Below are 14,089 nucleotides of genomic sequence, written 5' to 3'. Positions count from 1 at the left end.
TTTATTTTTATTTCAACCACAAAGGTGACTGCAATGTCTCAGTGGCACTCTGCACATGTTCAGAGGCGTTCTTATATATATAGATATAGATGGATAGATAGATATATACACACACAGTGCATACACACACACACACAGAGTGTGTGTGTGTGTGTATATATATATATATATATACACACACACATACACATACACAAACACATACATACATTGTTTTTAACACTTGATTAGAAGCCGCCCAGAGTGGCTGGGGAAACTCAGCCAGATGGGCGGGGTATAAATAATAAATTATTATTATTATTATTATTATACACAAAATATATATATACACACACAAATAGTGCATATATATATATATATATATATAGTACATATACAGTATGTATGTGTGTATATATATAGATATATATATATATAAGCTGCAAAATGTTTTGTTGGTTTTTCATTCTTGATGACGCTTGGGCTGCTAGATCCCCGGTCGGACTCGATCCCTCCCAACAAGGGATCCTCCCGCGCCGAGGTCCCTCTCGCGCTCGGCGAGCTTTCCCCCCTTCCTGCCTCACCCATCATGGCGTCGCCGCCGGGCGGGACCCCCTTACTTCCTGTCCGGGCCGGAAGTGTGTCCGGTTGCCATGGTGGCGACGCCGGGGCCTAGCGGGAGAGGCGAGCCCCGAGGGAAGGCCCGGCTTAGGAGCGCGGTGGGGGGGCAGAGTGAGTGAGCGAGAGGCCGGGAAGCGGCGGGAGACGGGGCGGGGGTCTCCCGGGAGGGGCGGCCGGGGGGGGGGGGAAGAGAGGCTGAGCTCCCCCCTAACCCACTCCCCCCCCCGCCGAAAGGGGGTGCCGAGCCCCATGAGTCACGTGACATGGCCATGGGGGGCATTGGGTGGGACAAGTGGCATGAGAGGGGGCAGCTGTTGGGGGGGAGTAAGGCGAGGTCTCTATTTCGGGGTGGGGGTGAACGGGGGGGGGGAGTTTTGCCTCTTAGCAAAGTGGGTGGGGGGCGTTGGGTGGGGGGGGCAGAGGAGGGGGGAGGGGTGGGAAGGGGCTCAGGATGGAGGCGAGGGGGTCTGCTTTTCGCTTTTATTAGTAATATCCAAAGCAGCACGATGACCAAGTACAACAATGCAGTATCCATATACCGTGGTACCTCAGGTTACAGACGCTTCAGGTTACACACTCCGCTAACCCAGAAATACTACTTCGGGTTAAGAACTTTGCTTCAGGATGAGAACAGAAATTGTGCTCCGGCGGCCCGGCAGCAGCAGGAGGCCCCATTAGCTAAAGTGGTGCTTCAGGTTAAGAACAGTTTCAGGTTAAGAACGGACCTCCGGAACGAATTAAGTACGTAACCAGAGGTACCACTGGACTAAGACCCCATGGTCCTTTTCACAGGTTTTGCTAGTAAGGCGGATGTCCCCAATCTTATACAGTGGTACCTCAGGTTACAGACGCTTCAGGTTACAGACTCCACTAACCCAGAAATAGTGCTTCAGGTTAAGAACTTTGCTTCAGGATGAGAACAGAAATTGTGCTCTGGCGGCACAGCAGCAGCAGCAGGAGGCCCCATTAGCTAAAGTGGTGCTTCAGGTTAAGAACAGTTTCTGGTTAAGAACGGATCTCCAGAACGAATTAAGTACTTAACCTGAGGTACCACTGTAAACTCAAGCCGGAATTCAGATTGCCCGAAAAAATATCAACAACCTCCGATATGCAGATGACACAACCTTGATGGCAGAAAGTGAGGAGGAATTAAAGAACCTTTTAATGAGGGTGAAAGAGGAGAGCACAAAATATGGTCTGAAGCTCAACATCAAAAAAACGAAGATCATGGCCACTGGTCCCATCACCTCCTGGCAAATAGAAGGGGAAGAAATGGAGGCAGTGAGAGATTTTACTTTCTTGGGCTCCATGATCACTGCAGATGGTGACAGCAGTCATGACATTAAAAGACGCCTGCTTCTTGGGAGGAAAGCAATGACAGGCCTAGACAGCATCTTAAAAAGCAGAGACATCACCTTGCCAACAAAGGTCCGTATAGTTCAAGCTATGGTTTTCCCAGTAGTGATGTATGGAAGTGAGAGCTGGACCACAAAGAAGGCTGATCGCCGAAGAATTGATGCTTTTGAATTCTGGTGCTGGAGGAGACTCTTGAGAGTCCCATGGACTGCAAGAAGATCAAACCTCTCCATTCTGAAGGAAATCAGCCCTGAGTGCTCGCTGGAAGGACAGATCCTGAAGCTGAGGCTCCAAGGCTTTGGCCACCTCATGAGAAGAGAAGACTCCCTGGAAAAGGCCCTGATGTTGGGAAAGACAGATTGCCCGAAAAAAAGGAGAAGGGGATGACAGAGGACGAGATGGTGGGACAGTGTTCTTGAAGCTACCAGCATGAGTCTGACCAAACTGCGGGAGGCAGTAGAAGACAGGAGGGCCTGGCGTGCTCTGGTCCAGGGGGTCACAAAGAGGCGGACACCTCTAAACAACCCAACGAAGAGTCATACATGACTAAACGACTAAACAACAACAACAACATAGTCTATACGGAACATTGAACAATATGAGAAACCATATATTGATGGATTCTCTTGAAAGAAACAATGGGTCTTTTCAGAGACTGGCATAGTCTACAAAGACTTTCAGAGACTTATAAGACTTATGTTTATTTGGTTCTAAGTTTTCAAGAGAATCCATAAAGAGTGCACATTTAGTGACTTTCAGAGATCCATAAGATTTCTGTTTGTTTGTTTTCTCATATTATTCAATGTTCCGTATAGACAATATAAAGAGTTCATATAGATATTGCATTGTTGTACTTGCTCATCGTGTTGCCTTGGATATTACTGATGATTGTTTGCAACACAGGGGTTTAATTGTTTGGTTACTTTTCGTTTTTATTATGCATTTTGTGCTTTTATGTCGTGAGCCGCCCTGAGACCTGCGGGTATAGGGCGGCATGCAAGTTTAAATCATCATCACGAGTGCTATTTTCCCAGAAAAAGAGGGGCCCACGGAGCTCCTTCTGAAGATGGGAGGGGTACAAATAATAAATTATTATTATTATATCATTATGAATCGTTCCCTGGCTCTCTCACAATGGAGTCACCTGAGAGGAGCCGGAGGCTGATGAAGAGCCCTGGGAATAATGATAATTATTATTATTCACTACGGAGAGGAAGTGGCTGAGGAGAAGGTTCTCCGTCTCTCCTGTTACAGTGCTCCCTTGGTTCTCAAACACCTTGGGACTCAAACAACTTGGAACCCAAACACTGCAAACCTAGAAGGAAGTGTTCCGGTTTGTGAACTTTTTTTGGAAGTCGAATGTGCTCTGTTTTGAGTGATACAGTTCCAATTTGAGTATTACATTTGCATTTTGAGTGTTACCCTGAGGTCTGTAAGGTTTTGCTATTTATTTTGTGTTTTTTTTTTGTGGCTCTTTCTGTTTTGTTTTTGTGACTGTGTGGAACCCAGTTCAACCACTGATTGATTGATTGATTGATTGTGTGACCGCAATACATTGTTTATTGCTTTCATTTTATGGATCAGTGGTCTCGTTAGATAGTAAAATTCATGTTAAATTGCAGTTTTAGGGTTGTTGTTTTTTTTAAAAAAGTCTGGAACGGATTAATCCATTTTGCATTGCTTTCTATGGGAAAGCACACCTTGGTTTCGGAACGCTTTGGTTTTGGAACGGAATAAGTTTGAGAACCAAGGGACCACTGTATTAGTATTTGGGGGCCTCCCTATGGGGCCAGCTGGGAGAGAAAGAGGGCTGGTTCACACAGCACATGGTCAACTTTGAGGACTGCCTTTGAAATGGAGGAAGAGGAGGGGTCTATCTGTGGCTCATGGCGGGTAGCAAACAGAGCCTCCATAAACCTTGGAAGTCTCTGAGTGGCGGCGGCCATTCACATGTCTTGAGGAGGGAGGGAGAGGGCTTCCTCCTTGTTGCCTTGCCTTTGGCTTCCCAGAGGCATCTGGTTGGACCCTGGAGGAAGTGGGACACTGGACCAGAGATGGCCCTCCTGGCCTGGTCAGGCAGGCTTCTGCTAAGCGGAGAGGAAGTGTCGTTGTAGCTCACGCTTTGCGTGCAAAAGTTCTCTCGTTCAGTCCCTGCCGTCTCCAGGGAGTACTGGGAAAAAACTCCTGCATGAAACCCTGGGGAGTCTATGCGCTGCTGTCGGGCTGAGCTAGAGGCACTAAACGGTAACCTGAAATGGTAAGGGAACCGGGCACTGCCTATGCTTTATGTGGTAGTGAATGGTGTGGTGCTTGGTCATGAAGGCCAGCCCAGCAAAAGTTGCTTGCAGGATGGATATTTTGGGAGGTGCTAAAACCGACAGGGATGCGCAGACTGGGTAGGATGTCTTGGGAGCCGTGGCAATGTTGCAGAGGATGCTGGTATTGCCTTGTGCAATTGCTTGGAGTGATAGCACAGGTGGAAAAGGTTCCTGCTTATGCAGCAGGTGCGGCTGTGTTGCACGAGGGCCAAGGTGCATGAAGGCAGTGAGGGAAAGGGTGTGCGGGGCTCCTCTATTTGATGTCTGTTTGCCCTGCAGCGGGTGTGCGATGGACGAGCAAGCGCAGGGCCCACTTGCAGAGCAACCACCAGTAGGCATTGCTTTGTTGCTACGTTGGCAAACAAGGAGAACTTACTGGCAGGGCTGGGCAAAGTGAGATGAGCAAATGTGATCATTGTTTGACTTCTGTTGGTGGCAGGGTGTGTAGGTGCTTAGCTTTGCACAGAACCCCATGCTTAAATAGAAGCTCTCTGTAATTCCAAATGATGTATCTTTTGACCAAGTGGGTGTTTTAAGAAATCTCTTTGTCTGTTTTGTGACCTCGAACAAATAAAGCATATTTTATTTTTTATTTTTTACTTTTCAGCTAAGATTGATTCTCAAAGTATATTCCACCACTAGGAATATATGAGTGTGTTGTTGTTGTTGTTGTTTATTTTATTTGCTAGTCTTTCTTACAAAAGTAACTAAGCCACTTTCATTTTAAACATGGCACTCTTTTTCCCCCTCTGATTGGTGCAGGGAGGAAATGGCTGCATCTGTGTTTCCTTTAAGGCTAAGGGCAATGAGTATTTAATAGGTTGAGTTAAACTGTAGTTTGCTGAGTGCCTGTTTCAAGTGCTGATGCTAGGAAGACCCGTTTTCTGCTTATATGTAATATGAACAGCTATTCACAGTATAAATCCCTTCCAAGAAAGATTTCTCTGAATCTCTCTCTTACCTGCCTATTTGCCATTTTCCTTATCCTATCTAGGTGAGGCTTCTACTACACCTCGTTTGGGGCTTGATAGTCCTCTTTCCATTCCTTTTCCTAGTTTTTCCCCACTGAAAAATCCAAGAGCACCACTTGATTTAAGAATTGTTTTCTTGTGTAAGACATATATCAGGGCAGCGACAACGATGAGCCGGCTACACACAAGCTTACAGTCATAAATGAACTCCCCTTGGACATTCAGATACAGATTGTGTTCAAGTAGGAAACCATTGCTTGTCCTGAGAAGAATGTGTGCTGTGCTGCAGTTCATGCATCTGTGCTCTGTGCGCAAGGGGGTGGCATTAAAACATCAGATCGTAATTCAGAATAAATCAGTTTCGTATTTCATCTGAATATATTACCGGGAACTGTGGGTTGAGCTTGTGGTTTGTTAACTCACTATGGTTTGTACAAAACCACAATTTCCCATCTTTGGACAAAGCAGGAAATTCTGGTTTATTTCAAACCGCAACTTGACCTTTTAATCTCTTCCTCTTGTGCAGGGAGAGTGGGGTGTGTTCAGTTGTTTGGCTTGTCACCCTGATTGAGGATTATAATGTGAATAATAATTCCACACTTGGATTTCCATAGCGGCTAAGCTTTCTGGTTAAGATGTGCTCATAATATGTGAAACAGATTGGTGCACAGGTTATTTCTGGCTAGGACCTTTATTTATTTTGTGAGGAGTTGTTATTGTTATATTTAATTAATTAAATTTCTTTTCCGCCCTTCATCCAGGTACCACAGGGCGGTTTACAATATCGAAACACAAAAATACATACCGTAATGACCATTACAACAAAACTGCCTTTTAGTGAAAATACGTTTACAGAAGGTCTAAGATCAGTCTTACAGATTTTAGAATCTGTTCCGTATTAACTGCCAGAAGCAAAATTAGTACTCTTCACGCAATGCAGACCCCATGGAGACAGAGGCAAGCATTTTAAATCTTGCTTCATTCCTTGGAACCAGAGTGGTGGAAGCAGAGCCTTGAGCTTAACAGCACTCCCCCCCTTTTATAAAATGAAAATCCCAACAGTCAGCTGTTTTATAGGGAAAAGGCTAATCAGTGAGATTTTAACTTTTCCAAAAGAGCTGTTATCCCCTTGGTGCTTTCTGTCTAGGAGGGAAGGTGTTAATTCAAGTAAATAGATTACGTCTGTTGTTTAAATTTCCGCAGTGATTTTCAGGAACGGCTTACAGCTCAGCATTCCTCCTGCCTTTGAAAATGTACCCTCTCTCTAAAATGGCCAACCATTTACTAGGTCTGTTTGCATGCCTGGTGAGGAGCCGGTGAAGAAAGATTATTTCCCCCCTTCCTTTCACATAACAATAGAACTTGAGGTCACCCAATGACACTGGCACTAGATAAAGGACAAAAAAAAAGTTGCCTCTTAATGCAGACTTCCTCAACTTTGTGCCCTCTAGGTGTCTTGGAACTGTAGCTCCCATCATCCCCAGGCATGACGGCTGTCGGTGGGGCAACAGCAGGAGCGTGCTGTTTATTGCCTTCTTGCCCGGCCTTGTGAGCTTTCTGGAAACGGGAAGCTTGGTAGGTGAACTTTGGTCTGGACCAGGGCTGTGGGTGCTTGTAACTGCTACTCAGCCAACCAACTCATGCAAACAGCCCTGTGACAGCCAGGCTTTGCAGCAGCAACACTTTTGAATTTGGGTTTCTGGAAACCACAAGCGCCCCTGCGACTGAGCAGTCAGGGGGAACAGCAGCATTTCACACCCCCCCCCCCGACACTCGATCGCCACAGCCACCACCTCAACACAGCTGTTGCCGGTTCTTTACTAGATCCCAACCAGGGGAAGGCCCCAAAAAACCTCTAGAGGATCCAGGTTTTTAGATGATTCTGTAAATTACGATATTCCCTTCCTCCCCCAGTAAAAGGTACTGCTGGGGGCTGCCTTCTTCAAGTGCTTTTGTTCTTTTCTGATTATACGCTGCAGAGAATCCGCGGAGCTCCTTGGCTGCCTCTTTCCGGCTGGGTTTGCAGCACCCGGCCATGCCCTCTCTGTAAACCACTGTCTTGTAAGCCTTGACGGCAATTGCTAGGTGTCGCACTGAGCAACAGCTTCCTGCTCTGCTTTTCTCTCTGTGTAAATATTTCATATGTCAGCAGTCCTCCTACTCTGGCCTAGTTTTTTGGCTGAGTGCCTCCTGTTTCCAGGTACGCTTTGCATTCCTAGTTCGGAGGCTGGTGTTCCCAGGGGGCCACTCCCTCCAGCCTGCAGCCTTGCAGCTGGGTGCCACCCACCTGTTCCTGTGGAGCGAGAAAGTGGTGCTGAGCTGCTTGTCAAAGGCTCACCAGAGTCTGCCTGCTTTGCCTGGGAGAGCTCCCTCAGTCTGATCAACAGCACAGGAGCCGGACCACCCCTCCACCTGCACAACTGGGGGCAGGTAAAATACTTACTGGGAATGTTCATAGGCAGCTCTTGGTGTGTTGTTGTAGGACGGGGGGGGGGGGGACGAGGACAGAGACACCTTGGCTTGACCTGCCTTTTGTTGCATAGCACACTCTGTGCTTTTATCTCTGCCTCCTCCTCGAAAGACTCCTGCACAACGTTCCACATCAAAAGAAGTTGATCCAGGAACAAAATTATAATTTCTTGTTTCAGATCTTGTAATCTTCAGGCACTTCGGCAGAAGTGAGCTCTCAGAAAGCCAGCCATTTCCCCCCAAAAGCTGAGTAGAGGCTCACAGATGCCACCCCCAAATCCCTGCCTCCCTGTGCTGTTTCCTTAAGTCACTGAAATTAGAGAGGAGAGTGATTGGCCTCCTGTGTGCGTCCCCTGCCTGTGCGCATGGGCACACCGTCTTTCTTGCCTGCTCCCATGCTCCTCTCTCGCCCAGTTTCCTCCTGCCAGGCCTTGCACCCTTCTTTGCAAGCGTCAGAGCTCCTCTGCCACTTGACCCAGGGGCCCCCAGAGAGGTTGTCTCTTCCGTAACACCTTCAGGGGCATTTCCAAGGATCCTCAACTTTTGCTGGTTTGAGTTGCTCTTGATCTTCTCAGTTTAAAGTTTAGATTTGTGGGGCTGGAAGCTGTCTCTGAGTGATGCATGTCCCAGGGAAGGGGAGAACGTTACTGGGCCGTGGGCTTGGTTGCTCAGCAGATCTTGACATCTGGAAGCATTGCCTAATGTTCCACCTGTTGAAACTTCCCTCAGGTGGGCTGGAGGGTGTGGGCCTAGTTTATATATCTGGCTTTCTAACTCTTCCCTGTCTTGAATCTTCTGTGATTCAGCTTCATTGAATGGCCCGAATTGAGTTCCAGTACTATAGAAGAGGGAGAAAACCTCTCTGTCTGGGTGTGTGGTGGACAGCTGTGTCCACTGTGTGTCCGGAGGTGCATGTTTCCCTCTCCCATTTTGCAGGAAGTGACTCTGGTGAGCCTGCACAGAGGGCTTTCTGTGTCAATTCCCCGTCCCTTTATCTTCCACCCGCATCTTCCCTTTTTTATTTTTGAATATTTTTTATTAGGAATTTCAACGTAACATGTTATCAAAAATACATCATCCTCCCCCCCATTTCCCCCCTCCCCCCCAAAGAAAAAACCCCCAGACTTTCCTCACCTCCTCTCTCTGGTTTTTCAGCACATGTTATTCTCTCCATGTTGTAAAATTGTAAATATCCTTAATTTTTCTTTCTATATATTACCAATAAATGGTTTGTGAATGTTTATTCAAAACCTGCCAAGGAGTCCAGTTCATTTTGTTGTTTCTTTAAGTACTTCCTAAAAGGTTCCCATTCTTCTTTAAAGTCACAGTTGTCCTTGTCACGTAGTTTATGTGTCCGTTTCGCCAATTCCGCATAGTCCATCAGTTTCTCTTGCCACAGTTCTTTGGTCGGGATTTCTTCATTCTTCCATCCTTGCGCTATTAAGACTCTTGCCGCCGTTGTCGCATACATGAAGATGTTTTTCAATTTCCTTGGCAGGTCTTTTCCTACAATCCCTAACAAAAATGCTTCAGGCTTTTTTACAAATGTTAATTGGAACATTTTCTTCAACTCGTTGTATATCATTTCCCAGAATTTTTTAATTTTGCTACAATCCCACCACGTATGGTAAAAGGTCCCTTCTTTTTCCTTACATTTCCTTACATATCTGCACTGGTGTTATATACCATCTATGCATCGTTTTCATGTAATTTTCTTTCAGCAAAGAGCAATCTGTAAATTTTAAAACAGTTTTCCACAGTCTTTCCCAATCTTCAACCATTATTTTGTGCCCATTTAATCAAAACTGATTTCACCTCTTCATCTTTTGTTTCTCCACCTGCATCTTCTCCATTCAGACATGCTGCCTCCCTCCAAGTTCCCTACCTGCCTCCCTTCCTGCCTTTGCCATAGCAGGGCCTATCAGCTCGTGGTGCTCTGTAGGTAAGCAGGGCACTCGGCCCTTCTGGCTCCCATGACCTTCCGTTCTATGATCTCCTGCAGAGGTATGGCAGCCCAGAGCCCGGCAGGGGTGTGATTCAAGGGGTTATGAGAACAGCACACTCTGTGCTCCTTGAGCAGCCAGTGTCTTGAATGACACCTTGTTCTTGCAAGCTGCAAGGCGTGTCAGGGATTCCTCTCCACCCATGGCTGAGATTGGATTTGGTCCCAGATCTAGCGCTTCACTGAACCACGCTGGGTTTTTTTTTAAAGTAGTCTTCCAAGTTGCTCAGTGTGCCACGCATACTTCTCCTCTCGTCTTATCTTCCACATCAAACCTGTTGAGACCGGCTAGCCTAAGGTCAGCTTTGTAGGTGGAGATTTGAACCCGGGTCTCTCCACTTCTGGCCAGACGCTATAGCCCTGCCTTTGCCAAGCCTGTGATTCCTGCATTGCAGGGGGTTGGGCTAGATGACCCGTGGGGTCCCTTCCAACTCTACAGTCTGTGATTCTGTGGTGCCCTCCAGTTGTGTGTTGCCAGTTTGGCAAAGGTGCTCCCTGAATGCCCAGCACTTAGCTATTTAACATCTGGGCAAACTGCTCCAGGACAGAACAGAAGCCGGGGGCTTGAGGGGGGGGGGTGCCTTTTGGCTCTCCTGTTCCTTATGACTGTACTTGGCTTGGCCAGTGGTGTCCAAACTTTTTTCAAAGAGGGCCAGATTTGATGAAGTGAAGGGCCGTGAGGGCCGACCAGAGGACCAACCAAAGTTTTTTTTAGGATTTTACCCCAGGAAATAAACTGCCACAGGAGCCGGATTAAACTGACCGGCAGGCCAGATTAGGCCCCCAAAACGGACTTTGGACACGCCTGGTTCTATAACTGCTGCCTCCCATCCAGCTGTTTTAGGAGCTCCACTCCAAATTTGTGTAGGCATTATTCCTTAGTGTTGTTTTCTCCCAGAGATGTTCTGCAAGGCAGCGGGTACAGATGGTTCCTCGGAGATTATTCCCAAAGCCTTTCTCATAAATGAGTACAGTGGTAACTCGGGTTAAGTACTTAATTTGTTCTGGAGGTCTGTTCTTAACCTGAAACTGTTCTTAACCTAAAGCACCACTTTAGCTAATGGGGCCTCCTGCTGCTGCCGCGCCGCCGGAGCACAATTTCTGTTTTCATCCTGAAGCAAAGTTCTTAACCTGAAGCACTATTTCTGGGTTAGCGGAGTCTGTAACCTGAAGCGTCTGTAACCTGAAGCATCTGTAACCCGAGGTACCACAGTATAGGTGAAAGATGGTGGAGGTTTATCACCAGAGTTTTCCATCTGCAGGATGGGCTGCCTTCCCAGGTTAACAAACCCCACCTGCCGCCCTCTCCATTTCCCTCTAAGCAGGTACAGAAACCGCCTTCTTGACCATTGGACCCGCTGTTGATCTTGTCTGCTCAATCCGTCAGGACCTGTCTTTGCTTACAGCAGAAGTCCCTAATTCATACAAGGTTTGAGACCCATCGGCTACTCTCACCTGGTCTAGCCAGCCAGTCGAAGCCGTTTCCCAGTGTGTGGCTGCTGTCGCCTGCTGACAGCTTCTGGGAGTCACAGGTGAGAGCTGAGTGCAGGATGGGGAGCAAAGGTGGACAGACTATCCCAGAAGGAGCACAACGTTTCCCCCACCAGAAATAACTCTGACCAGGTAACTGCCCAAGGAGAAGGGACAGGTTTTTGGGGTTTTTTGACAGCAGCCAGTCTTGAAGATGCATCTGTGGAGGAGCTGAGCTGTCGAGAGAGTGACTCTTTGCTGTGGGCGAGGCAAATGTGAACTCCGTGTGAAGCTGCCGGTTTTGTTTGGTTCAGGTCAAGTCTTTAGTGTGTAACCATTTAGGTCAGGCTTCCTCAAACTCAGCCCTCCAGATATTTTGAGACTGCAGTTCCCATCATCCCGGACCACTGGTCCTGCTAGATAGGGATCATGGGAGTTGTAGGCCAAAAACATCTGGAGGGCCGAGTTTGAGGAAGCCTGAATTAGGTTTTTACGAGATAGGCGGTTTTATTAGACCTGGTAATAAAAGTGCTCTCTGCTTAGTGATTAGTGTTGATGAGTAAATGACAGTGCAGAGGAGGAAGTGCCCACCAGCTATCTCTGGAGCAGGTGGAGAGGGAACTCCTTGTCTCCTTCAGGAAGACGGGCAGGTTCATGGGGACAAATCCAGCCTAGTCCTTTGTGTGCAGGGGAGGCCATAGCCGCTTGTGTTGCAAAATGGTTTCTCTCTCACGAGTGGTGGGGTGCAGTGCATGCCGAGAACTGCTGTAGGGTTGCTCAGACCACACCTGGAATCCTGTGTCCAGTTCTGGGCACCACAATTTAAGAAGGATGTTGACAAGTTGGAAGGTGTGCAGAGGAGGGCAACCAAGATGTTGTTGCTGTTGAGTCATTTAGTCGTGTCCGCCTCTTCATGACCCCCTGGACCAGAGCACGCCAGGCCCTCCTGTCTTCCACTGCCTCCCGCAGTTTGGTCAAACTCATGCTGGTAGCTTCAAGAACACTGTCCCACCATCTCGTCCTGTGTCGTCCCCTTCTCCTTGTGCCCTCCATCTTTCCCAACATCAGGGTCTTTTCCAGGGAGTCTTCTCTTCTCATGAGGTGGCCAAAGTATTGGAGCCTCAGCTTTAGGATCTGTCCTTCCAGTGAGCACTCAGGGCTGATTTCCTTCAGAATGGAGAGGCTTGATCTTCTTGCAGTCCACGGGACTCTCAAGAGTCTCCTCCAGCACCAGAATTCAAAAGCATCAATTCTTCGGCGATCAGCCTTCTTTATGGTCCAGCTCTCACTTCCATACATCATTACTGGGAAAACCATAGCTTTAACTATACTGACCTTAACCAAGATGATCAAGGGTCAAAAAACCAAGCCTTATGAGGAACGGTTGAAGGTATGTTTAGCCTGGAAAAGAGGAGACTGAGAGGAGATATGACAGCCATCTTCAAATATCTGAAGGGCTGTCACATGGAGGATGAAGCAAGCTTGTTTTCTCTTGCTCTGGTAGGTTGGATTCAAGTTACAAGAAAGGAGATTCCGACTAAACATTCAGAAAAACTTTCTGGCAGTTAGAGCTGTTTGACAGTGGAACAGACTCCCACAAGAGGTGGTGGACTTACTCTCCTTCCCTGGGGGTTTTTTAAGCAGAGGTTGGGTGGCCACCTGTCATGGATGCTTTAGCTGAGATTCCTGCATTGCAGGGGGTTGGACTAGATGACCCTCACAGACCCTTCCACTCGAAGATTCTGTGATTCTCCTAGGAGAGAACATGCTGGCTCCCCTGCAGAGGACCAGTCTTAGTTGAGCAATGCTTCTGCCTTTGTTTGGATGTCCTTGAGTGAAAGTTGCATGGTGGAAGCCTTGCCTGATGAATTGCTCCCAGGCGTGACGCCACATTCTTTGCATTCCTTATTCTGGGAAGACTCTGGGGAGTTCCTGCGTTCCTCGCCCCAGGCAGTTTACGTGGCTGCTCAGGCGTTGCATGTGGTTGGGATGCTGCGTTCTGGGAAGCAGATGTGTTGACGGACTGGCCTGATGGCGGGGGATAAACGCGAGTGGCGCAATATTTTTTGCCACTGCTAGTCTTGTTATATAACCAGCGGAGCACCTGTATGTTGCTAAACCAGAAGCGATTGTGCACCTGCAAAGGCTTCTTCCCCACTTTCAGGCTAGGCAAGGAGATCACATTGCAAATAAAATCCTATATGGAAATTAATTATACTGTCTCAGAACCTTTGGTACTAGGAGAAAAGGAACACTTGTAAAAGTTTTTTTTTTTTTTTTACTCCTTATAGAATCGTAGAGTTGGAATGGACTCAGGTCAGTGAGCTTCCTTGTTTGTACCCTTCTTTTTTCAAAATTGAATTTTTATTACATACAAAAGCATATAGACCCTGAAAAAACAAGTAAGTAACAAAAGGGGGTGAGGAAGTAATTCAGAATTGCAGAATGAAATAAAAGTGACCACTACACAAATTTCAACAGCAGCGTACCAAGTTACAATCACACTTCACTGGCTACCGGGTGATGTTTAAATACCCCAACCATAATAAGAGCTGTTTGACAGTGGAAGGGGAAGTGTCAACTGCAACCGTGGCATTATCAGAACTGCGCTCTAACCAGCTGAGCTATCACGAAAGCACAAAACAGTACAGGATCCTTCCGTCCTGCCGGTCCGTCCAATGCATTCTGACAGTTCCGGGGACGCAATTCGCTGCTTTGTAGCTTCTCTCCCATAAACATTTGCTGACGATTATATTGCGTGATTCAGTTGCTACTTATGGAGAGGTCCAGAGAACTCTGCAGCTAGCAGGACGCTGAGCAAGGTTAGCGTACGTCACCCGCTGACCTCCAGCCCCTCTGGGCTCCTTCTCCTACCTGTCCTGCAGCACCTAAACGGTTGTGCT

The 14,089-nt window shown here is 47.4% G+C and overlaps 1 protein-coding gene across 2 annotated transcripts in view; it reads left to right on the top strand.

Annotated features, from left to right (window-relative positions):
- Positions 1-599: 599 nt before the first annotated feature.
- PPP1R16A (protein phosphatase 1 regulatory subunit 16A) overlaps positions 600-14,089 on the top strand; it is a 53,057-nt gene continuing 39,567 nt past the window's right edge. The window contains exon 1 of one of the 2 annotated variants that reach the window (XM_053395070.1): positions 600-711. The gene's annotated coding sequence lies outside the window, so the exon portion shown is untranslated. Of the gene's footprint in view, positions 712-7,560; positions 7,676-14,089 lie in introns of those variants that run through there. The other variant, XM_053395071.1, reaches the window with a different exon arrangement.

This window comes from Podarcis raffonei, chromosome 7, assembly GCF_027172205.1.
Source record: "Podarcis raffonei isolate rPodRaf1 chromosome 7, rPodRaf1.pri, whole genome shotgun sequence".
NCBI classification, from domain to species: Eukaryota; Metazoa; Chordata; class Lepidosauria; order Squamata; family Lacertidae; genus Podarcis; species Podarcis raffonei.
This window is presented reverse-complemented; position numbering and strand designations above follow the sequence as displayed.